A 27,298-nucleotide genomic window follows, 5' to 3' on the forward strand; every position below is an offset into this window, starting at 1 on the left:
AATTTCTCTCTCAGCACATTCATATACAAAATATAAATCCTGAATACATTTTCCCCCCAATTTCTGTTTAACAGAAAGAAGATTTTTTTCAACCATGTCTGAGCATAATAGTTTTGATAACTGATTTCTAATAACTGATTTATTTTATCTTTGCCATGATGACAGTAAATAATATTTTATACACTTCTATACAGCGTAAGGTGACATTTAAAGGCTTAAATAGGGTAATTAAGTTAACTAAGCAGGTTAGGGTAATTAGGCAAGTTATTGTATAATGATGGTTTTTTCTTAAAGCAGTCGAAAATAAAATTAGCTTAAAGGGGCTAATAATTTTGACCTTAAAATGTTTTTTTAAAAATGCTTTTATTTTAGTCGAAATAAAACAAATAAGACTTTCTCCAGAAGAAAAAAAAATATTACTAGACATTTTTTGAAAATTGTTTGTGTGTGTGTGTGTGTGTGTGTGTGTGTGTGTGTGTGTGTGTGTGTGTGTGTGTGTGTTTTTTTATTTTTTTCACCAATTGTGCAGAAACTCCTAATTTGGCTTCAGTATACTGACTAATCTAATGTATATGCACAAATACATTATTGGAATGCATCCTATAGACATTTTTTAAAGGTGAATGACGGTTGAATAGTGCACTGTTAAATGCAGAGCTCCTCTTTGGGAAAAAAAAAGAAGAAAAAAATGCAAAATGTATCACAAAAGTAACTCACGTAGTGTAACGTAAAGTAACAAAGCAATATCATATCACTTATCATAAAAAGTAACTAAATAACTGAACTAGTTAAACAGCAAAAATCAGTTCAAGGCACTCGAAAAATGTTGAGAATTTTTTTTTACATATTAGTAAATATTAATAATTAAGTTATTATTAATTATCAGCCATGGGGATAAAGTCTTCATTTTTTTTATTTCACATTTTTCTAGTGCCTTGGATGGATTTTTGTTGTTTATTCTGATGAATCCCTTACCCAAAGAGCACCAACACATTGTTTAAGCTACTCCTAAGCACTTTTGGTTCGATTTTGAACTTAACTAGTTACTTCTTTGTAAAGTAACTTATTATTGTAACTTTCCCCAACACTGTTTTTAGCACTTAGTAGTACATATTAGTGCTTAGTATGTACTTTTTATTAATATAAAGTACATATTCTGCATGACCTTATTCTACATCTCTAATCGTACCCAAAACCAAACCACAACCTTAATAACTATTAAAAACCAGCAAATTTTGAGTTCTTGAAGGCAAAAGTCAAAGTTATTGGTTTGTTAATAGTGAGAATTTATTTATTCATTCATTTTCTTTTTGGCTTAGTCTCTTTATCAATCAGGGATTGCCACAGTGGTATGAACCGCCAACTTATCCAGCATATGTTTTATGCAGCGGATGCCCTTCTAGCTGCAACTCATTACTGGGAAACACCCATACACTCACACACTATGGACAATTTGGATTACCCAATTTACCTAAAGCGCATGTCTTTGGACTGTGGGGGAAACTGGAGCACCCGGAGGAAACCCACGCCAACATGGGGAGAACATGCAAACTCCACAAAGCAATGCTAACTGACCCAGTCGAGGCTCGAACCTGTGATCTTCTAGCTGTGAGGTGACAGCGCTACCTATTGTGCCACCATGTCACCCCAATAGTGAGAATTATTTTAAGTACCTTAAAATAAAATGTAAACAAATGTTTCAAAAATGCTAAAGAAAAACGTATCAGTTTTTAAGTACAAATTTCATTGTAAACAACCCGAGAGACTTTATAAAACGCACATCTACTTTAGACAACTGTCATCAATTATCTAAAGTATATTAAACTAACATGTCAGACGTGTACAGTGTACAAACAGTGGTTCAGAGTGTCCAGACAGTCAATAATGTCAATCCGGCCAGAAATGAGAAACCGGCCCTCTGTTAACACTGTTTTTCACCTTATATTGGAGAGATTCCTACAGGCTCAAACTAAATCCGTCACACATGTGGGTGGCCGCCAGTCCTCACCATGAGACCATCCAGAATAAACAGAAACTGATCTGAGGTCATCTCAGAGCTACCTTAAATCACACTACAAACATCTCAACCATCCCTTCCCTCTGAAGTACAAACTTCAACCGTGTAGGGGTGATAAAATATATATTTCACAAGTTTAATGGAAAAAGAATGGACTGGAAAAGGAGACTCTCTTATAGGTGTACACTCATACAAGGTCCAAAAAAGCTGTAGAACTCAGAATATACATCAGCTCTATTATCACACACTGTAAAAACATCTGTAAATTCACAGATTCAGTATTCTTCATTAATTTAGTTATAAATTGCATAATTGGACCTTATTCTCTGCTCTGTTAACTTTTGCTGTTTTAAAATTTACAAAATGATTTTTATTGATATTTTAGGAGTTATTAGTAGTTTATTATTACACTGTAAAACCTGAAAAGTTAAGGAAACTCAAACCATTTGAAGAAACTGATTGCAACAAACCCTTTAAGTTCAGAAAACTAATCCTAATGAGTACTGTGAACTTAATCCATTTGAGTAAATGAAGCAACTTGAGCACAATAAAACCCAGTAAATGAAGAGAACTCAAACCAATTGAGTACTGTAAAACCCAATAAGTTAAGTCGACTCAAACCGTTTGAGGAAAACGATTGCGACAAACCATCTGACTTAAAAAACAAATCTAGATGAGTACTGTGAACTTACTCCATTTAAGTTGAAGTAATTAGATATTTTATTAACTCAAAACTTTTTTCAAATGAGTAGAACTAAGTCAATTTTGAGTTAACTACACTCATTTCAAGTTGGCTGTTGGGTTTTACAGCATACGTTACAGCATCGTTATCTCTGTATAACAATGTCAAGTGTATTGTCCCTGCTAAATAAACAAACATATAAATAAATAGTCTGCAACAAATGTATCGCATAAAAAATATATGACGAGTTCACATGCAAAAACCTCCAAATGGCGTCTAAAGTTTCCATTTCTCTCAGCCTCCGTTTATGTGGAGTTATTTCACTTTAAAGACTATGAAAATGACTTATTCTTTGCCATAAAAGTGATATTACTGAACCTACACACAGAGGCCTGATAAAATAAAATAAAAAAATGCTCATTTTATAAAAAAAATTTCAGACGGCATTTAGACGTTTTTGCATCCGAACTCTTCATATTTAGAATGGAATCTGTAAAATACCAGAAAAAAAGTGTACTGTCCGTTTATTACCTGGTTTTTGTACTGTAGTTTACAATAGAGATCTGCACAGGACTGAATTTTTAATCCTGCTCCTGCCCGCTCCCGGCAGGTTTTATTCCTCACCCGACCGCTCCCACTGTATATTCAGCCTTTGTTCACCCACTGCCTGACCAGCCCTGTTTTCTACTTGACTGTTCCCACTAAATTTAGATCTGGTTTTCAAAATCTCACGTTAAAAAATTGGGCACTACCAAAAAAGATAGATAACAGATGTGTTAAAAATGTAGGTTGTGCAAGGATTGTCGGCTAAATGTCAGTTTTGTTTGCCTTTTTGTGATGAGACATGAGTGCCGCGTTTGTGCCTGGTAAGGCACTGACTTTTTCAAAGTCAGATTTGTACAAGATTAACATATCCACTTAATATATTTGCCAACTACCGATTGAGTTTCATTTATCATATCAGCATTATTTCTATACACATAGCAGGTGCACATTTTGCCAAGGGAGAATGCAAAATGTATAGAGATTTAAAATGCCTCCCAAAAAACCCTGCTGGATGTTAGAGTCCAGACAGCCTATAACAAGCGAAACACATCAACACGCTCTCTTTCATTCACACACACACAAACACATAGTACAGCACCATGGCAGATGCGCTTGCTCTCTCACTCACTCACACTCTCCATCTCTCAGGAATGCTATATTTTGTTAGCCCACCTGCTCCCGTTCAAAGTACACAAGAGTTACCGACTGCTACCGAGTTTTATTTAAAATTTTATTCCCATGCCGCAAGAAATCTGGTCAAGTCCTATAGCTCCTGCAGTACATCTGTGGGAATGCAGACCTCTAGTTTACAACACTGACCCAGGCGATATATGCCTTCAAACTGTTGAAAAAAAAAAAAGTTAATTTTTTAGCATTGAAAGTTGTTGGAGGAATGATTAACGTCCAACAAATTCAAAAGCATGTGGATGTACGCAGTATCGCTTGTCTTCGTATAACAATGTCAAATGCATTGCCCCTGTTAAATAAACAAACAAATATATAAATAAATAGTTTGAAACAAATGTATTGCATAAGAAATAATATAATTAGAATTAAATCCGTAAAATAACAGAAAAAGTGTACTGTCAGTTTATTACCTGCTTTTGTACTGTAGTTTACAACACCGACCCAAGCAATATATCCCTTTACCGAGTTTAGATTAGTTGTTCAAGAACTGATCAGTGTCCAACGAATTCATAAGCATAAATAAATGTAAAAAAAAAAAAATCTGAATCATAAAATATGGAAAATTGTTAATTTATGGATGTATTTATGAAGTGCAGTGTCTGAAATGATGAGTTCAAGAATCCAGTCTCTAAACTCCACCTCTTTGACAGCCTACTATGCTCTAATTGGTCAGAAATTGGCCCAGTCTCTTGTGACTGTGTGGTTGAACACTTAGAACACCTGTCAGAAACCAAAAACTAATTTGCATATTGTAATTTCTTTCTTAGAACATTGAGATTTATGCGATAAGCCCTATGTACGCAGCATCAGTTGTCTCTGTATAACAAAGTGTACGGTCCCTGTCAAATAAACAAACAAATAAATAAATAAATAAATAAATAGTTTGAAACATTGTATTGCGTAAGAAATAATATATTTAGTATTAAATTTGTAAAATAACAGAAAAAGCACTGTCAGTTCAATACCTGGTTTTTGTGTTGTGGTTTATACCACCGACTTAGCAATATATCCCTTCAAACCATTGAAAAAAAGTAACTCTCAAACTTTTCAACATCAAACGTTGTTGAAGGAATGATTGATCAACATCAAAAAAATATATATATATTCTTCTGTTTTTTTTTTTTTCTTAAAATCTATTTTGATCCTTAAAGACTTGTTATAATATTGATATCAAAATGTTGTTGGCAACTCTCTAGCAATGTATTCCCCAACAGTTTTTGATTTATTAATCATTTCAAGAATGCATGCCAAATTAACAATTCCATAACTTACATCAAAACACAGAACGTATGACCATGACATTTGAAGATGACTCATACTTCTTACACTGTGATCTTCAGAAATGAAGACAACCAAAAAAGAAAGCACAGAATATTATCAGAATATTTTTGATCTTGATCACTAACATTTTCTAATGAAAGTTTGAGAGGGCTGTCCACAAGTTGTGTTATGCTAACTTTCTGATTTATTTATAACCACGTCAGCAACTTATGGCTGATTCATGGCAAGATCAATATACACTACCTGACAAAAGTCTTGTCGCCTATCCAAGTTTTACGAACAACAAATAATAACTTGACTTCTAGTTGATCATTTTGTATCAAAAGTGGCTTATATGAAAGGCAAAGGCCTCTACGCTTATTTTACTATAATAAAATATGATCATACCTTGATTTTTAAATATTTAATTGGGACAGTAATGTCTGACTTTTCCTAGACAAAAGTCTTGTCACTTAACAGAAATAATGTACAGTATAGAATATAAAGTCATAGTGCAATGGAAAAATAATTACTGTAAATCAACTACAGCAAAAATACAGTATTTACTTTCACAGTACCATTTATCTGGCTGTATATGCGTTTATCGAATGGTTGTCACTTTTGGGTCTCGGCCTGGCGAAGATAAAAGATATAGGATCCAAGTGCAGCTTAATAATAATTTATTATAGAAAGTATTCATGCATATAATCGTGGACACAAATAGGAAAAATCAAGAATTAAACAAATATATAAATAAGAAATAAATTAAATTAAATTCACAAAAACATGTATATTAAAATTAAATTCAATATTTAGTAAATAACTTCTTCCTGGTGATACCCATTAAAAAACATTCATCAAAATTATTTAACTAAAAATATCTTGTCTAATGATGCTTAAACTTTCACATTCTAATAAAATATGTGTTATGGTAAGAGCAGCTTGACAGTAATTACACGTGTTGGTGGTGTGTTATGCTAACTTTTGGGATATTTCACAGACATTATAAGCAAAGTAATATGAGCAACATGTGGGCATCCGGAGAACTGGATGGAATAATGTGATGAGACACACTGGTACTTGGCAGACATGTGACATTACAGAGACGCACCACCCGTTGGCCTGACTTCATGGGAAGCGTTGGTCATTTTAGGCTGACAGGCTGGAGATGAATGAAAAATCGTAAAAGTAGAGTACACATTAGGGATGTTTTCCATGCTAAAAATAGCCACTGGAGAATTGGGTTTGAAAAGGTGCGAGTAAAAACACTACACGAGAACAGTAGCAGCTTTGTGCTGCGATTAAAAACAAAAATCAGCAGGGCATTAAGAAATTTGCAGCTGCATGGGGGATTTGCATATTTAACAGGTGGTTTTTAATAATAAATATTATTCAGCCCAAAAATATTAGTTTTGTACATAATCTTGCCCAGGTTTTGTGAGCTTAGAGGTGAAGCATGTATGTTTAAAAATATTTTTAGGATCTCTATTTGTCAAAAAAAAAGGTAATGATTCGCACTCAATTGCTTCGTACTGTTTTTATCTTTTTACTTTCTTACATTTTACGGGTGATTAAAAGACAGACGTTTCAGCACAAAGCCTTCCTCAGTGTGTGCAACAATTCTTTAACTCCACCCTTTAATCTCATAGTCAATCACAATGTGCAATTAATTAGACCGTCACTCTCATTTCATTATCCATTAATGACACAATAACTTTTTAATCTTCACAGCAATAACAATAAACAATCTTCACATTTCCGACCTCAATCTACAGAAATAAAGTGCATCAACTATATCATTAATCAGGTGTACATCATTACAATAAAAATCCGACAGCTAACATTGGATCTTTATTTCAACTGTAAGTCTCTTTATTTTGATGAACTCGATGAGTGAAGGCAAAGCTTTTACTATATACAATTTTTAAGATCATTTCTAGTATTTCCGAGCAGTTCAATGTATAATTCTAGCTTAAACAATAATTGCTTATTAGACAGTGGGGTAAAGGAAATTTTAAAACCTGTTTGGAAACAATCCCTTTTATCCCAGTTTTTCTTTAGTCCCAATTATTTCACAAAACTGACAATATTTAAAAATACATATCCACAAATTACAAACAATAGATTTATGCAAGTAAAATAAATAAACAAATCCAAATAACTACAAATGAGTACAACTAAAAGTTTAATATTAAACTAATTTCGAGAGGAGCACGCGCTCATGACTGACCCGGTTGGCCCACATTAGCTAATCACGATCCTCCAATCAAAGGATCCTAAGTCACTATATATATATATATCCTTATTTCCTTTCAACAACTATCTTCGTCTGGGAAAAAAAAAAAACCTTCCCCCCTTCTTCCACCTTTATTCAGGATGGTCAGCACAGTGGCGCGGGGACTGGCACTGTTGCCTCACAGCAGGAACACCAATAGCTCCGGGTCCTAGCTGGGCTATCTGGTATTTCTGTGCGAAGTTTGCATGTTCTCCCCGTGTCCACGTGGGTTTATTCTGGGTTCCCTGGTTTCCTCCACACATCCAAATATGCTCTATATTAAAAAGGCAAAATTAGCCTAACTACTCTTTCCAAACGTCTCAGGAAGTTCACCTTAGCCTTAGCAGTGGGGGAGTTTTGAGATCAACCTGAGCTCAATCTTCCTTCGCCCTGCGAATGGGAGGGAGCCCTGGGACCAAGGATCCCTTGAGCTCAGGGCTCTCTCTTGGGACTGCAAGCCAAACAAGCTATTTAAAAATCATGAGCTAAGTGTGAACTCTTGAATTAAAATAAAATGTCAGCACCAATAACCTAGTGGTTAAGTGCGTTGACATATAGCATCGTGGGGCTCACGACGACCTGAGTTTGATTCTAGGCTTGAGGTCCTTTGCAGACTCTTCCCCTTTCTTTGCTCCCAATGCTTTCCTGTCTATAATCTTCACTGTCCTATCCTAATTAAAGGTGAAAGACCCCTAAAAATATAGTAAAAAAATAAATAAATAAATAAAATAAACAAACAAATGGAAAAGGGCAAACTGGCTAATAAATTAATCAGCATTAAAAAAACTAACAATAAATTAACGTGCCCTAAACTGTAAAGACAACTAAAAAATAAAATACATAAACAAAATTGATAATCCAAAATACATACAATTAAAACAAACAAATAAACAAACAAACCAAATAAAAGCAGTCAGCATACAAAAATGCTTGCAATAAAATCTAATAACTAAATTAAACAACAAACACTGTCAACTACGCAAATTAATGACCTTATTAATAAACAAATGTATAATGTGATATATAAAATATGTAATAAATAAAAATTAAATAAAACCAAACATATAATGCAAACAAAATAGCAAATACATTTTCAAAACAACCAAGAACGACTGCATGCATGCATTTTGGGTGAAATTAATTTCCATTTATTCAATCTTTTATAGAAACAAACAACAACAAAAACAATATTCTTGCTATAAACTGAACTACTGATCTGAATTTGATTTGATATTTGATTTCTGTAGTTCTCAGTAAATCTGTAATTGTCCCCAGTGTAGATGAAGTGCGTCACTCCTGGCCTGTGGAAGCATTGCCTCTGCAGTGGAGAATGCAGAAGCTCAGCCCACTAATCCCCATCCATGCCTGACAAACAAGATGCTGAGCAGCGGCAGACCACCCCCCCCCCCCCCCCTCCCTCCCTCCAAACACACACACACACTCAGACACACACGTCACCTACTTATACTACACCCTAAAAGTATGCTTATTATGTGAAGAAATAATGCAAACTTTTGTACTAACAGGAAGGTAGTAACAGGAAAGTATAACAGGAGTGTAACAGGAAAGTATAAAAAGTTTGAGACAAACTGCGTCATTAAAAAAACATTCTGTTGCTTAATTACAGCACACGCCGCATCAGTCATGTTGTCAAATCCTCCTCATTTCTTTTTCCGAATAAATGTATTAATGTAAATGATGTTTAAAAGCTCTTAAATTCTTTATCAATATCTGTTTTGGTGTATAATATTAAAATAAACATGTGTATGTGCGTGCGTGCATGTGTTAAATCTTAATCTTCCTACCGTATTTGAATTTTTTTCATCTATCTTGCACATCTCATATGCACAAAGAGTTAATACTAGTAATCAAGTAAATAAATTTACTAGTAAATAAAAACAGTAATACAAATGTAACTCACATAGGACAAAGTGTAATAGAGTACTGAAAGACCATACTCAAGTGAAAGTACCATTACTTACTGGTGCAAGAGTAAAAGTATTTGTTGTAAATATTACTCAAAGTAAGAGTAAAAAGAAGCCCATTAAAAAATACTCAAGAGTAGCGAGTGTTGCATTCTAAAAGGTTAATGCTTTTTCATGAAATTTGTGTGTGAAAACGTAACATTCTGTAGTGTATTTAGTTATTGTTGAAGGCCATTTGGCAATTTCAGCCATCATAAAGTAAGCATCTGTCATCTTCTCATCACTGACATGCAGCCTAAACCATCTCTTGGTCATTGAGTGTAACAATATTGTGTCTTCTGTGTCTCGAGGTTATTCTATGTGTGATTTGATTGGATGGGAATCACAGGACTGATTATTCTGCTTTAGCCAATCAAAACAGACAAGAAAAAAAAACAAAGTAATGACTGCAGGTTGAAGGAAAATCCTGGAGTAAAAGTACCGATACATTACTAAAAACAACATAGGCTCATTCTGAAAACGTAGCCCTATATACATTTCTAGAGATCGCAAATTATGTACCCAAAAGTACGTATGGCTGCATTTAATTTTTTAACGAATGCTATGGGGCATTATGACGCCGATCCTTTTCACACTTACCAGGTGACCGCTTACCTCCATATGGACTGCTTTCCCGCTGTTACCAGTTTGTCCCTGGTCCCTTGTATGTCGGTGGACTTAAGACGCAGAGGAGTTGACCACAACGACAGTATTCAAGTCTGGTGAGGAACGGCTCCAGAAAGTGAAGGCAAAAAAAAAAAAATTCAAAAAATAAAATAAACAAGTAAATAACAGGGTGATAATGTGGTTAAATCTAAAAACGTATGAAAAAATAAATAAATCAGGAGAGGGCTTTTCTTTTTCTATATTACTTTTTAAAATTGTGGTTGGGTTTAGGGACGTTGGTGGGTGGGTCAATTGGTGCTTTTAAAAGCACTTGGTTGGGTTTAAGGAAGGAGAAGGGCGGGTCAGTCATTCAACAATCAGTTGACAGATGCCTCAGATGGATTTATCTGAGAACAGCAGGCGCGAATGGCATTCGAGAGAGAAATTTGACTTAAAAAAAAAAAAAAACACACACACAGCTGCCTCTGACGGATTCGCGAAAACAAAAACTGCAAAATACGTAGCTCCTGGGACGTATCTGGCGCTCTCTAGAAATGTATATAGCATTGTCAGAATGAGACTGGGTTGACTAAAAATCTATTCAAGTGAAAGCAGGCCCGGATTGGCTAATCGGGAGGACCGGGAGAATTCCCGGTGGGCCGGTCTGTTTTTTGGCCGCGAGGGCCGGTGTCCCTAGCTGCTTGCACTCTCAGCAGTCACACTTTTTTCTTCTATTTATTTTTTTGACCATAGCTTTACTCTTTTTAATCATTATTTTACCGTAGTGCCGCTCTTTTTATTTATTTTCTCGCAGCCCCGTGAGAAAAATGCAGCCTGCAGGTTAACTAACGTTAATGATGATGATGTAATGCAACTATCGCCCCAAACAGCGGCACCTTAGTGAATATAAGAATTCGAATAAAATGAATAAAACACCTGCTCAATGAAAATCAAATGATTCACTACATTAATAAATATGACATAACTTGATCAGAAATCTAAAAATAGGAGAAAAAGATTGAGCCATCAAAAGAAAGTAGTGCTGTGTCGTAAGGGTCGCAAGTCATTAGTTATTTTTTTCTCTCACTGTAATAGCGCTAATGTGGTCCAGTGGTAAGCACATTGCATTTCAATGGTAAAGACCAGTGATCGAATCTCCCAAGAAAAATCTTTTTTTTTTTTTTTTCGATTTTATTGTTAAGACATAAAATACTGTTAGGGCTGTTGAACATTTGAATTTCTAAAGCAGCAGTTTTCTTGAAAAAGACGTGATAGTGCCATTAGTAACTGAATTGGAATCAGTCGTGAACTGAGGTGGGCCGGTCTGGCTTGAAACTCCAGGGCTGAAAATGAGTCCCACTCCGGCCCTGAGTGAAAGTAAAAGTACATAAAAGGATTTTTAAAACTACTAGTAATATTAAATTCCTGAGAACACCTACTTGATTACAGTAATGATAAGCCTGTTATTTTTATTTAAATAATTGTTCTATTCAAATTTCTTTAATAAACAATTACAGGTAATAAAATGACATATCAGTATGTCCTTTTTCGATATACCGATCACAGTGCCCTTAGAATCATTCATCAAAATGTACTTTTTGTTCTGCTAGCCCACATTGTTATTCCTTATGTAATTATTCATCTGTGAAATTGAATACACTGAATAAAAGAAATGTTTTGGTAATCTTCAATAAAAGTCTGACCATTGTCTGTGTCGGTCCTTCTCTGTGGATGTCAGTTTGATGCTTCAGTCAGCCACAATATTCAAAACCACACCCTGTTATACTGTTAGTTTGCTACGAGGGAATGATGTGCTAAAATAAAGCCGTGCCCCCTACTCGAACTCAATCTCAATAGCTGTTTATGACCACGGTTTAGTAATAACACATATTAAAGATAATCGTTTCCAATATAATGGTGTAAACTGCAGTCTCTGACTAATTAATCACAGACCAGCATTATAATGATTTCTAAAATATGATTTTAAATCACTGTCTGACCAAACTGAGATCAGACATGGATTTAAACATTACAATCATGATTTTCAGTAGTATTACAGTATGCAAGCATTTATTTGTTGTTCACTTTTGGCTTCTGATAGATGTTTGGACCCCAAAATATTGTGATGCTTAATGTCAAACTTGAACTCATAATAATTTAAACATAAATTATTAGGTTTTGGGACGCACTAACTCCTATATCAAATATTTAGGATGAATAGTGACAAAACTAAGACACACACACACACACACACACGCCTTTGTCTTTCTCTCTCGCTCTTAGTGTTTAAACATCACTTTGCAACCAAAATACATGGTTTGTGTGGTTTTGATAGGAACACAACAGCAATTAGATGTAAAAGAGTTAGGAGAAATGAGAAAAACATCAGATCATTTCCAAAGTATGCTAACAGAGAGAGGGACTAGCTAAATGTTGTCAGATGTTTACAAATTATTTTCAATTTTTGGGGTAATTTTAAAAGCATGTACCCAATAACCCCTGATTTGATAAATGCTTATGAGCTCAAAATAACTTTAATGTTTTGGTTTCTGTCCTATTATAGTGTAGTTATAAATTGCAGTTTTTAATCATCAATATTTATACATTTACAATAAATCCATTTTTGTATTTGATGTTTTGTCTTTTAAACTTGTTATTTTTTTAAAAACAGATAAATAAATAATATAGAATTTATTTATTTATGGAAGGCCGCTGGTTTGAGTCTTGGCTGGGCCAGTCTCACAGTTCTGTGAGAGTTTGCATGTTCTCCCAGTGTTCGTGTGGGTTTCCTCCACAAGTCCAAAGACATGGTGAATTGGGTAAGCTAAATTATTCGTAATGTATGTGTGGGAATGAGATTGCATGGCTGTCTCCCAGTGATGGGTTGCAGCTGGAAGGGCATCTGCTGTATAAAACTTATGCTGTATAAGTTGGCAGTTCATTCTGCTGGGGCGACCCCTGATTAATAAAGGGACTAAGCCAAAAAGAAAATGAGTGAATGAATGAATGAATGAATAAATAAATAAATAAATAAATAAATAAATAAATAAATAAAAAAAATAAATAAATAAATAATAAATAAAATAAAATAAAATAAAATAAATAAATAAATAAATAAATAAAATTTATTTATTTATTTATTTATACTTATGAAGAATAATTGGCAACTAGCTGATTTTTTTTTTCAGTTTTATTATTATTAATATTATTAGGGATGTCTAGATCCTATCACATGATGGGAAATGGGGCCTGATCATGCATTTTCAATCTCGATCGGAACTGGACGATAAAACCTGGCATTAATAAAGTCAGGAAGACATGTCTTAACATAAAATAACACCTAATGACCTATGTATGTAAAAGGACTAGTTCAGGCAAAAAGGGTATATCGTGTCATCATTTCTCTGTCCAAACCAGCATGATTTTCTTTCTTCTGTGAGAGACAAAAGTGGATGATGGTTTAGTTGAATGTCCAAGTCATTTCCATATATCAAAAAGTGGAAGGTGATTCACACGGCTGAGTCATAATTCCCTGAAAATCTTCCCCGGCTTGAGTTTCACGGAAGAAAGAAAAACATGCAGGGTTTGAAAGACATGAAGGTGAGTGAGAGATGTAAGCAATCTTATTTTTCAGTCTTGCTGTGCAGACAGATTTTTCCCCTCAGTGATTTGAAGTCTAAATAATGGAAGTTTAGAATTGGTAAAAAAAAAAAAAAAACACATGAATATGTTTTTATCTTATGATTCTGCTTTAGTCTGTTTTCTCAAAAATACTTGAATTTAGTTTTTTCTTATAAACTTGCCGCTATAAGCAGGGTGCAAATTACAGGGGGTTTGGGGGGGGATTGACCCCCCCAAAATAATGCTTGATCTCCCCTGAAGGACATCAAAACAAGATGTATGGAGGGGTCAGTCCTTTAATAGAGACAAATAGTTCACTGCATTTTATGCATAATAATGTTAACATTTAAAATAATAATATAAATATACAACTGACCTCCCCTATAATGGTTCATACCATTGTGAATGCATATCTGCGCCAATTAGTCAGTGCCAGAAAAAAATCATTCAACAAACTGAAACTGCCAGATCTAGAGCACCATACATCATAAGTGTTCACAGGACTAGACAAGAATAGGGGTTTGTATGTACAAATAGCCTGAAAGTAAAGTCAAATTGGATGTATAGTTTGATGTCTAAAACAGCAGAGGATGCTGTACATCTGAATACACTAAATATCCATCAAAACACTGAAAGCGAAGGTCGCTGGTTTGATTCTCGGCTCAACTGGCGTTTCTGTGTGGAGTTTGCATGTTCTCCCTGCGATTGCAGGGTTTCCTCCGGTTTCCCCCACAGTCCAAAGACATGCGGTAAAGGTGAATTGGATAGGCTAAATTGTCCGTAGTGTATGAGTGTGTGTGAATGAGTGTTTGTTTACCAGAGATGGGTTGCGGCTGGAAGGGATAAGTTGTGCTGGATAAGTTGGCGGTTCATTCCGCTGTGGCGACCCCAGATTAAAAAAGGGACTAAGCCGGCAAGAAAATGAATGAATGATAACAGATTAGATTTAATTTAAATCAATACATAAATAATAGAAGCATGTATTACACAAACTGACATCACTGGAAAAGTTGACCCCCCTTTGATTATCATTGTATAGTTCACACATTAGCTATAAGCATTCAAAGTAAGCTGAGGAAAGTCTAAAAATTCTCAAAGAGCAATTCTGAGAAGAAAATAAATAATTCTTGTGATATATAAATTTTGAATTTTGAGGAATCAAGTGAGAGCGGTAAAAAAAACTGTGAAAAATTTAGAACTTCAGAAATATGAAATAAAATATCAGAAAAACTAATAGACATAAAATTTGAAAAGTAAAACATTCAGTTACTATAAATAAAATTACAATTCAAAGGGGGAAATCTCAAAATTGCAAGAAATAAAAAGCAGAATTGTGAGAAAGAAAGAAAAAACTTAAATGTGAAAAACTTCATTTTTATCTTAATCTTCAAAAGATTCTTTAGTTCTTTTTGGGTAAATTTTTTGAATTTTTATTTGTTTTTTCAACAATTCTCACGTTCAAAATTTATAATTTCACATTCGTTTACCAACTAGTTTAGTCCTAAAAAGTCATACAAAAAATAAGCCTAAATAAAAAAACAATAGTAACACATTAATAACAAAATTTGTTTTATAAAAATTCAAAAATTTTAAAAACCTTTTTAAAAACGTCCATTATTATTTAGTCTTGCATTTTATTAAAAGTTATATTATTATAAAAGTTATACTCAAAATAACTAATCTGAACCACAGCATTCTGACATTTTTTTCAGATTTCCAAGAAACAAAAGTCAGAATTGTACAATGTTAACGCAGAACTCTGAGGGGAATTAAAGGTAGAAAAATAAATAAAATAAATAAACTTTTAGTTGCAGAATATCCAATGGCTGAAACAAGCTGTCATTCTAAACCTCTAATAACCCTTTCTTGTTTTCTTACAGCTATTTTGTGCAGTCAGTTTTATTCCTCTCTGAACCTGACAAAATTGTGTGTGTGTGTGTGAGTGTGTTTATTTATTGCAAGTGTTCTCAGCTGGAAGACAGCTGTTTTACCTCACTTTAAACAAGACAGAAAAAAAAAGTGTACTTTATCCTCAGAACTCCACTGGCATCGCTGTAGAGTTTATGTGTGTGATTCTGCTTACAAGCATTGAAGAAAACCTCATTTCTAGACACAATGTAATGCATCTGTTCATCATATGGAGCACAATGTGACCCGCTGTCACAATAACAGCCTCCATGCCTTTACAATACCATCAGCCCCATTAAAGACAAGCAGCAATCCAGATCAAGGAAACAATTATTAAAAAGATCTTTAAAAGAGGAAACTACAGTTGCCGAGAGAACTCAAATGAGCTTCAAATGCAGAAAGTAAGTGTATACAGAGAAAACAACTTGTTGTCAAAACATGCAAATAAAGAAATGCACTGCAAATAGCGCAGAACACAATGGAAATTTACATACATGTCTTGCCGAAGGGGAGTAGTCTTTACCCCAGGTGATGAAGTATCTCTGGGTTTTGTTCACGAGTGAGGGAAGGATGGAACGTGAGATTGACAGGCGGATCGGTGCAGCAGCAGCAGCAATGCAGTCGATGTAATGGTCCTTTGTGGTAAAGAAAAAGCGGAGCCGAAAGGCAAAGCACTCAATTTACCGGTCAATCTACGTTCCTACTCTCACCTATGGTCATAATTTTTGGTTCATGACCGAAAGGACAAGATCTTGGATACAAGCGGCCAAAATTAGTTTCCTTCACAGGGTGGCAGGGCTCACCCTAATAGTATGAGGAGCTCAGTCACCCAGGAGGAGCTCGGAGTAGAGTCGCTGCTCCTCCACATCGAGAGAAGTCAGCTAAGGTTGCTCAGGCATCTGTTTCGGATGCCTCCTGGACGCCTATTGTAAAGTGTTCCAGGCATGTCCCACTGGAAGGAGGCCTCAGGGAAGACCCAGGACAAGCTGGCCAGGGAATGCCTTGGGATCCCCCCCCCGGAGGGAGAGGGAAGTCTGAAAGTATCACCCGGCCCATTTGTTACACAAAACTCACAGGGACTACTCACATCTGCAGTTTCTACACATTGGTTGTCCAGGGTTCTTCAGCCTCCGGTGCCTAGACTGCAGCTCTGCACAGGACTTTTGGCCAGAAGAGAATTGGTTGTGCCCAACTGAGCCTGGTTTCTCTCAAGGTTTTTTTTTTCTATTCCCTTTCGTCAGTTGGTGGCCATTTTTAGCACACAATGAATCTTGAGATGTTCAGGGTTGCAAAGGATCCACTGGTTTGATCCTTCATTACCCGGAAAACAAAGGATGCTTATGGAGGCTGCATTTGAGGGAACCATTTGAATTAGTTTAAAACAGGGGTCACCAACCTTTATGAAACTGAGAGCTACTTCTTGGGTACGGATGAATGTGGAGGGCTACCAGTTTGATAAACACTTTTTTTCACACAAATTTGCTCAATTTACTATTAATTATACTTTAGGTTTTTGGTAATAATTAATGATATTCATCCATGTGAAGACACTGATCATGTTAATGATCTCACAAAAGTTATCAACAATGAATTAACAGGGTAGGAAATAGCTTGTATTTAATATATCAATGTGCAACACTTTATTTTTATACATCTATGCAAATATTTACATTTTTAAATGATTACTTCTATATTAGATGAAGCTTACTGGTAAGTGGCGCTATGGTGAGCTTTTTTTAGAACAGGCTTGTGGGCAACACATAAGATCCTCGCGGGCACCATGTTGGTGACCCCTGGTTTAAAACAAGACAGCCTTTATTGTGTTGCATTGACACAAACGCCCTTCAAATACATCCTTCAGAGTATCCGGCCTCTGAAATGAGATACAGAGTGTTAATAAGAAAGTGTCTGGTGCATACGGAGAGGAGACCTACACCTGTGTCCAATATGTGGTTTTTGTATGGAGCACGCTCAGCATTGCGCAATATTTTACAAGAAGCATGCAGTGTTTACAAGAACGTGTCTGGTGCATAAGGAGAGAGTCTACTACAAGTGGTTTGCATTGGTGGATCTCCTTGGTTTCCTTTTTTTAAAGTCGGTAGTGCTATCAAAGACAAAATAAATAAATAAATAAATAAATAAATCACCTCTCAAATCTCAGACAACACCACTGACTCCAAATTATTATATGACAGGCATTGTATCAAAAGCCATAATTTTGGTATTAAGACAACACAACTTGCTAGCAATCCAACATAGCCTCATAAGTAACCGCATGTAACCACATAACCTGACTGATTTACATCTACATACTGTAGGCAGCTGCAAAAACAGTACAAGGCTTTACTCAAATTCATTTCAATAGGGTTTGATCCTAGTCAAGCACACAGTTGTCACTGAGCTCACAGTAGAATAGCTCAATGCGTGTAATCAATACCTTCAGTATTCTGCATTTAAATTAAGGCCTGCACAATCCAAAGTGAAGGTAACATTTTACTTGCAAATGTGTGTCCTTTGTGTATTCATAAGAATTTTTTTTGAATGATTCAGACAAAATAAGACACATTGCTAAAAAAGATGTGTGAAGGCAAATAAACTACACCACTTAAATATAAAAAAAGAGAAAGAAAATAATACTTCTATTCAGCAAGGACACATGAACTTCAATAATTTATGATAACGGATGCTTTTATAATGTTATAAAAGACTTCTATTTTAAACAAAATGCATGAGGGGTGACAAGGTGGCTCAGTGGTTAGCACTGTCGCCTTACAGCAGGAAGGTTGCTGGTTCAAGTCCCAGTTGGGTCAGTTGGCATTTTCTGTGTGGCGTTTGCATGTTCTCCCTGTGTTTGCGTGGGTTTCCTCCAGGTGCTCCAATATGCCCCACAGTCCAAAGACATGCGCTATAGGTGAACTGAATAAACTAAATTGGTCGTGGTGTATGTGTGTGAATGAGAGTGTATGGATGTTTCCCAGTACTGGGATGCAGCTGGAAAAAAACTTATGCTGGATAAGTCGGCAGTTCAATCCACAGTTGTGACTCCTGATGAATAAAGGGACTAAGCCAAAAGAAAATGAAGTGAAATTAACAAAAAGCATCATGTAAACGTAAAAAATGCTGGGTTCCACATAATTCCTTCATTAAGTTAGCTTTTAGGTTAACTTAGGGTCTCGTTTGCCCAGTTAGCGTGGTTCGTTTGGCATATGTGAATCCAGCAATCGCGCTCAGATCCGCACCAAAACAATTGGGCTGAGATTGCCTGAATGAGGTTGTCTCAGCTCGATTGAAACAAACTCTAGAGCGGATGGATTATAGTGAAAAAGCAATACGATCCGAGCCCGGCTATATCACAGTGTTTTATGGATATGTAATAGGCATACGGCTATATGAAGAGAGAATTAGGAGTAGGGCGGGAGGTCATTCCAGACATCCCAAGTCTCACAGAAGTTCTGTGAGTCTCCCGCAAATGCACAGAGACTCCTGAATGCCCGCAAACGAGTGATAATCGCACACTTCTCACCCCTCCCCACCGCATCCCTTCCCAATATGGAAGGGAGGTTTGGTGGTATTTGACAGGGTGTGGGCTACGTGTCTGAAGAGCGGGGTATGGAAGGAGAAACGAGTCAAATTGCGCCTATTACCAAATGCGTGTCATCCCCAAAACATCGGTATTTTCAGCGTTTAAAAAGAAAAGACAGCAAAAATCACGGCATTTTGGGGATGACACGCATTTGGTAATAGGCGCAATTTGACCCATTTGGCCTTCCATACCCTGCACACACCCTGTCAAACACCACCAAACCCACTGGTCTTCACATTGCTTATCATCGTATTGCTCATTGTCATAATTTAAATAAGGACGCATAACAGCTGAACAAGACTCTGCAAAATAAATCGTGAAACTCTGACCAATGTGAGGAGAGTTTACTCACACATTACTTGTTTTAGCCATTTTTGTCCATTTAGAAACTTTGCCGTGTGAAAGTGAATCGCACCAAGAACAAAGAGCAACAATGTAACAATTTTAATTCCCGTTTCAGAACAAATTAATGGATTCACAGATGTGAAAGCACCCTAAGGTTAACAATTAGGTTGTTCCAAAAAAAAAAAAAAAAATGAAGGATTGTGTTGTTTCAACTCATTTGAAATAAGTAAATAAGTTAAATAAGGTTGAACAAGCAGCAGAAGAAATTTTTGAATGTTTAACAACAACATAAATGTTTTCAACATTAATAATAAATGTTTCCTGAGGGCCAAATCAGCATATTGTATCGTATCTCATCGTATCGTTCCAGTTTGTATATCCGATTCTGCATTATATATTATAAAAATTCTAAAATTAATCAGATTCTTTTAGTCCACCTCATAAAAAAGTTTTACAAACATTAAAAGCAGGACAGTCCAAGAAAATGTTTTAGAAATAAGAATCAAAATGATTTATGAATACAGAAGCAGGACACTTAATACTGGAGCAAACCAACTTTGCTATAAGCCCACATTTCCACCACAAAAGTTAATTTAAATTTTAAAAAGTTAAATTTTAAATGTCAAATTCTTATTTTGATGTGCAAAAATGATTATTCCCAGCAGACACACATAAGATGTTAATATTTGGTTGGATTTAGACCGCCAGCATCAAAGGACAATGTTATTTTGACATCCAATAACGACGTGAAATGACGTTGATATTTTGTTGATTTTTTTGTTGATTTTAGATCTTAAACCAACGTCATCTTGAAGTTAAATACTGACATTTATTCATCAGGTATGGCTACCAAAATCTCGTTACTATATTGGTGACGTCCACACAACTTCAAACTGTAACATCTTTAGAAGTTGATATTTTGTTGTTTTTAGGTTGCGCTGGAAAGCAACAAAAAATGCAATGACTGTCCTACGTTGGACATTGACGTCAGCCTAACGTTAGATTTTGACATCGAACTGATTTTCATTTCCAAACAAAATGCAAATCCCATGATGTTGGGGTAAAGAGTCAGTCCTGTGCCTGATAGGTTGGTGTCATTACACTATGTTTGATCAAAAAAAAAAAAAAAAAACAACTTTCCAACCTTAAACAGCAGTGTGTGACCCAAGATTGAACTGCATAAACCCACCAAAGAGAAGTAATTAAAACCATTCATTAAAAACCTGTGGATTGTACATATATATCAGCTTACAAAGACCCTCCATTCTTTATCATGCACAGATCAGTTTTCACTTTTTACCTTTATAAAATCATTCATCAACTTCAAAAAGCCACATTAATTCTTAAGTCTCAGTTTTCACTACATGAATACTAAGAGACTGACACAAACACAAGCCTACATTTTAAAGAGGGTCGCCGACCTCTTCCCATTGGAGAGGCGGGCAAAGTGACATGACAAATTTTTACGACAGCAATTGTGGCAGGTCGTGGTTTATTGGAAACATGTTTAGACGAGTCAACTGGCAGTAAATTCACATCCCATCAACTGCTGAAGATTGCACTCCATGACATCAGCCACTTTTCCCAAGGTTATGCACTTCTTAACCACAGAAACGCTCAAGGAAACCTGATAATTTATGTCGGCATTCGGTCAGATGGTGACTCTTCTGGCTTTGCTAAAGGAAGTGACCTTACAAATCTCATCATGCCAGATGACCACGAGGTCTGAGAGTCGCATTAAATCATTCCAAAAAAAGCCCAGCTTCGGCTGACCCGGGTTGAGGATTTGACTATTGCCGTCACCCTGCGGTTCAGACAATCCCTTCTCCATCGGCCACACCAACCTCTCAGCTGTTATGACTCTGTGATGGTTTGCCTCGATCCGTGTTTTTGTCATTTTCAGCTCTCTTCCTCCCCACAACACCCTTGGCTATACTTCCTGCACAGTTCAGATCATGACACGAATGTACACACCAGCGCTTGTGTTTAAGTAACAGCGGAAATATGCACTTTTACGCAAACACACTGGCAAAATGACACACAACCACAGGGAAACCCCATACATTCTTCAGGGCGATGAAGCTTGAGACTTTTTTTTTTGGAGGGGTGTTTTAGCTAAAAGTATTAATTAAGGTGCATGGTATAGCTGAATGGTATAAGTTGTATGGCAAAGTATAAGTACAAGTTTTTATACAAAAATCAAGACGAAACATCAAAAAAAAAATTGTTAGCATTTTGTCTTAGATTGTGTTATAATATTTTAAAGATAAATGATAAAACTGATGATGGATATGTCGGATAACACACAACATATAAAACAACAATGGTAAATGGAACTCAATGTGACATTGGATGATGATACTTGGGTAGATGTTTGTTCTGGTTGCCATATGGGAGTGGGGAGTCAAATGTGGAAGGAGTTTGATTGGAAGTCTAAAATTCAATTTTTCAGGACACCACTAAAGTGTTTCCGTTCTGGTAATAGTGGCAGCAATAAGTGCTGGAGAAACTGTGGACTGGTGGGTGATCAAACGCACATATTTTGGGACTGTCCCATTGTTCAACACTTTTGGACTGAAGTTAAGGGGATCGTGGAAAAGCTCCTTAAAGTGAATCTCTCTTGGGACCCTTTAACGTTTTTACTGGATAAATTTCCAGAGGATTTGTCCCATGATCAGGAAACTTTGCTACATCTCCTGCTAATGGCTGCAAGAAAAATATAACAATTAACTGGTTTAAACCTGAACCACCCACGGTTTCACAGTGGATACAATAAATCAGACAGTTATATTCAATGGAACAGTTGAAAGCACAAATACATCTGAAGACTCAAATCTTTGAAAGAAGATGGGGACCAGTTCAAAGCCTCATTGGATAGGTCACTTATGTCTCTAAGTTTGTATTTTTGCTTGAAGTTTGTCTATTTACTTTTATTTATTTATGTTTTCCTCAGACCTATATTGTCATTACATATATATATCTTTATTTGTATGCTCGGGCCCAATCTCAGGACTGTTCTTATTACTGTTTGTATTTATGTTGACTGCTGTCAATAAAAGTTAAAAAAAAAAAAAGATAAATGATGAAATGTAAACCACAACAACAAAAATCAACTGATGAACAATTAATGATGCTTTAAAACCCTGTTGAGAATAAAAAAAAAACTTTCAAATAGAACTGTTAAGTGAAAAAGAAAGCGATCTACAAAATTTCTTGATGATCAAGCTATAAATGTTAGCATGTTGTTTTATACTCAAGCTTCTTAAAAGCATTGTTAAAAGCATTTTATTATTTTAAGCATGATTATTTAAAGCATTGAGTTAAAAGCATGATTATTTGACAGAAACAAGCCACACCGTTGAATGAATGCACTGGAATGAAGGACACTCACCAATTCCAGACTCCACGTGAGTATTTAGGTGATGTGTGATCCAAAACAACTGCAAAAACAACCACAAATCAATATTGAAATATCCACAATATCTATTACAATTACGGATGGGACTGGATTCATAGGTTTTCAAACAGGCCTAAGATGTCTGCCATGAATGAAGGCCAAGGAGAAACCATGTTGAATCTTAAATGTCATGTGACCCCTCAAAAAAAATCACATGACATCATGACAAGCATATTTGTTCAGTCTTCACTACAGTCAAACAAATGAATATATTAAAATGATTATTTTTAAAATAGTTTTCAAACAAGGCAGATATACAGTAAATATCAACAATTATCTAAAATCTATAGTTTATGAAATACAGCTAAGAAGAAACCTACACATAAAAATTATGCAAATGTAAGTAAAAAAAAGAAAAGGTTGGTCCTAATTGTAGATGGATGGAGGCTAAAGGGAAAAAATCATATCTCTGCATTTGCTTTATTTTATTATTATTAGTATTTTGTTTTCTGAAAAATGCTGTGCAAAATGATATCAAATTGAGCTCTAACATTGGCATCAAAAACTAAATGTCAATTTTATTTATATAGCACTATTAAACACAACCAAAGGTTGACCAATGTGCTGTACAATACAAATCACAAAGAGAAAGGTATAAAATTACAGCAAAAACAAATCGCAAATGAAAAATTTACGTTTTCAACCTACATATAACAACAGACAGAGATGATATAGACCTAATACAGAGGGGCAGAGCATTCCACAAGGTAGGACCAGCTACTGCAAAAGCACGGTCACCCCTGCATTTCAGCCACGACTTTGGGATACAAAACAGTCTCTGTTTAGATGGCCGAAGAGACCGACCAGGCTGATGTTCAGTCAACAGGTTTGACAGGTAAGAAGGAGCCAGGCCATTTAGTGATTTAAAAACCAAGAGAAGAATTTTAAAAGTAAAACGATGCACTAGAAGTAAAAACTAAAAAGAGCTTAAGACTGGTGGGGTGTGGTCATGTTTTTTATGACTGGTTAAAAGCCTTGCAGCAGCATTTTGAACTAACTGTAAGCGGGATAGACTTGTCTGACTAATCCCAAAATATAGTGCAGTACAGTAGTACAATCTAGAAGTAATGAAAGCATGAATTTTTTTTTTAAATGTTCTAGATAAAATAGGTTTGACTGTTTCTGAGAGTCGAAGCTGAAAAAAGCAGGATTTGACAATTGTGTTAATCTGTTTATCAAATGTCAAGCCATCATCAAAGATAACATTACTCAATTTTTTTTACGATTTTTTTACTCAAGGCTTCACACAAAAACTTGATTTACCTAGATTTACTGGTGGTGTCCAAGAAGAATTTGACAGGCCAAACACAATTGCTTCAGTTTTACTCTCATAACAATCTAGAAAGTTCGAAGACAACCAGACTTTCACATCTGAAAGGCAAGACAAAAGAGTCTCCAACCCACTTGAACTCGGTTTTAAGGGCAGGTAAATTTGAGGAAATTTGTCCTGTGATCAATTTTTAGTTTTTTGATGCTGGATTTTCAATCCCTACAATACATGTAAACTACCTTGATGTCAAAACGACATTAAATTGATATCTAACATTGCCAGGACTGTTTTTAGTTTTTTACATCAATGCTAGATGTCAATTTGACGTCATTTTTACATCAAGGTAGTTTACATGTATTATAGGGATGAAAGATAATTGAGGGGGAACAACGCAATCTCACGGCAATTCGTAACAGTTTGATTTAGTGGCTAATTCATATGAATTCGTACAATCTAATTCGTACAATTTAGTAAGATTTGCTCATCACCCAATGACTGTTGGGGTTAGGGTTGGGGTTGGGTGCCATGCCTCCTTTTTAAAATTGTAAATTTTCCTACAATTGAACTCGTAACAATTTATACGAATTAGCCATTAAACTGACAAAACGTAAAATACTGAAGTTTCCTCGTGAGATCAGGCTGGGGGGGGGGGGGGGTTAAATTTGTAATTAAAGCTTTCAGATTAACCTTTCAGGTAGTGTTTCTGGCATCAAGATGGTTGCTGGGTCATTCAAACTTTAGACAGACCATGTTATATAAATCCATCTAAGTTTATTATTCAAAAACAATCTCTATATAGTGCACAGGAAATATCAAGAGTTTTGTTTTAAAAGGACCTGTTACACAAAGAGGAGTCAATAGACCAGCAACTTCCACCCACCATAAAGCAAATACAACTCAATTACTGGAAATATAAAACTCAGACTTTTTGCTGGAGTCTCTCATACTGCTGCTAATGGACGTGAGGGCTCCTTCTTACAACCTCAATAAACCCTGCTTAACTGCTGTCCGCTTTAAGCTGTTTTAGTCCATGTTTATAGCCACTTTAGTACTCCTCCAAACTGAGCAGCTGCACACAAATAACATCAGCTGGATGTTGAAGTTCAGAACCAAACATTTCTGACTCCAGCGCTGCGTGCTGACACTGGTTAAGAATGATCAGCATCTCAAACATCGATATTTGTCTGTAGTATGACATATTGCCAGGGATGGGCAAAAACACATTGAAAATGTATTTTGAAATAAAATACCAAAGACATCAATTTAAAGTGTATCAAAATAAGCTACAAAATACAGAAGCCACAAATGTATCAAAATAAAATCCTGTATTGAAATACTACAAAATACTCTTAAAATGTAGCATTTAGCTTTCATGAGCCCTCACATTTCATAAGTTTGAAGTGTTTCACCCCTACACGCAACTTTTGTAAAGCGTCTGCTTCACGTTGCTGTCTCAGAATCATTACATGTAAAAGACAGCCATACTTTAGAATGCTTAGTTTAAGTAAATTTGATGAACGTGATCGTGAGTGTTGATGAATCTGAAGGGATCCCTAGCTCACGGGGTCTTTCTGACAGACAGACAGACAGACAGAGATGGATGGATGGATGATAGATAGATATTGCTAGCATATTTATGATAGATAGATAGATAGATAGATAGATAGATAGATAGATAGATAGATAGATAGATAGATAGATAGATAGATAGATAGATAGATAGATAGATAGATAGATAGATAGATAGATAGATAGATAGATAGATAGATAGATAGAGCTAGCATATTTATGATAGATAGATAGATAGATAGATAGATAGATAGATAGATAGATAGATAGATAGATAGATAGATAGATAGATAGATAGATAGATAGATAGATAGATAGATAGATAGAGCTAGCATATTTATGATAGATAGATAGATAGATAGATAGATAGATAGATAGATAGATAGATAGATAGATAGATAGATAGATAGATAGATAGATAGATAGATAGATAGATAGATAGATAGATAGATAGATAGATAGATAGATAGATAGATAGGTAGATAGATAGATAAGCTAGCATATTTATGATAGATAGATAGATAGATAGATAGATAGATAGATAGATAGATAGATAGATAGATAGATAGATAGATAGATAGATAGATAGATAGATAGATAGATAGATAGATAGATAGATAGATAGATATTTATGACAGACAGACAGACAGACAGACAGACAGACAGACAGACAGACAGACAGACAGACAGACAGATAGATAGATAGATAGATAGATAGATAGATAGATAGATAGATAGATAGATAGATAGATAGATAGATAGATAGATAGATAGATAGATAGATAAATAGATAGATAGAGCTAGCATATTTATGATAGATAGATAGATAGATAGATAGATAGATAGATAGATAGATAGATAGATAGATAGATAGATAGATAGATAGATAGATAGATAGATAGATAGATAGATAGATAGATAGATAGATAGATAGATAGAGCTAGCATATTTATGATAGATAGATAGATAGATAGATAGATAGATAGATAGATAGATAGATAGATAGATAGATAGATAGATAGATAGATAGATAGATAGATAGATAGATAGATAGATAGATAGATAGGTAGATAGATAGATAAGCAAGCATATTTATGATAGATAGATAGATAGATAGATAGATAGATAGATAGATAGATAGATAGATAGATAGATAGATAGATAGATAGATAGATAGATAGATAGATAGATAGATAGATATTTATGACAGACAGACAGACAGACAGACAGACAGACAGACAGACAGACAGACAGACAGATAGATAGATAGATAGATAGATAGATAGATAGATAGATAGATAGATAGATAGATAGATAGATAGATAGATAGATAGATAGATAGATAGATAGATAGATAGATAGATAGATAGATAGATAGATAGAGCTAGCATATTTATGATAGATAGATAGATAGATAGATAGATAGATAGATAGATAGATAGATAGATAGATAGATAGATAGATAGATAGATAGATAGATAGATAGATAGATAGATATATAGATAGAT

General features: G+C 35.2%; 1 protein-coding gene across 2 annotated transcripts in view; it reads right to left on the minus strand.

The window, feature by feature from the left end:
- The window catches only part of emilin1b (elastin microfibril interfacer 1b), a 181,960-nt gene extending 158,909 nt beyond the window's left edge, over positions 1 to 23,051 (minus strand). For both annotated transcript variants that reach the window (XM_087289502.1, XM_087289501.1), the window contains exon 1: positions 22,886 to 23,051. The gene's annotated coding sequence lies outside the window, so the exon portion shown is untranslated. The remainder of the gene's footprint in view (positions 1 to 22,885) is intronic.
- Between the last annotated feature and the right edge of the window lie 4,247 nt (positions 23,052 to 27,298).

Source organism: Danio rerio, chromosome 17 (assembly GCF_052040795.2).
Source record: "Danio rerio strain M-AB ecotype USA chromosome 17, GRCz13ab, whole genome shotgun sequence".
Classification (NCBI taxonomy): domain Eukaryota; kingdom Metazoa; phylum Chordata; class Actinopteri; order Cypriniformes; family Danionidae; genus Danio; species Danio rerio.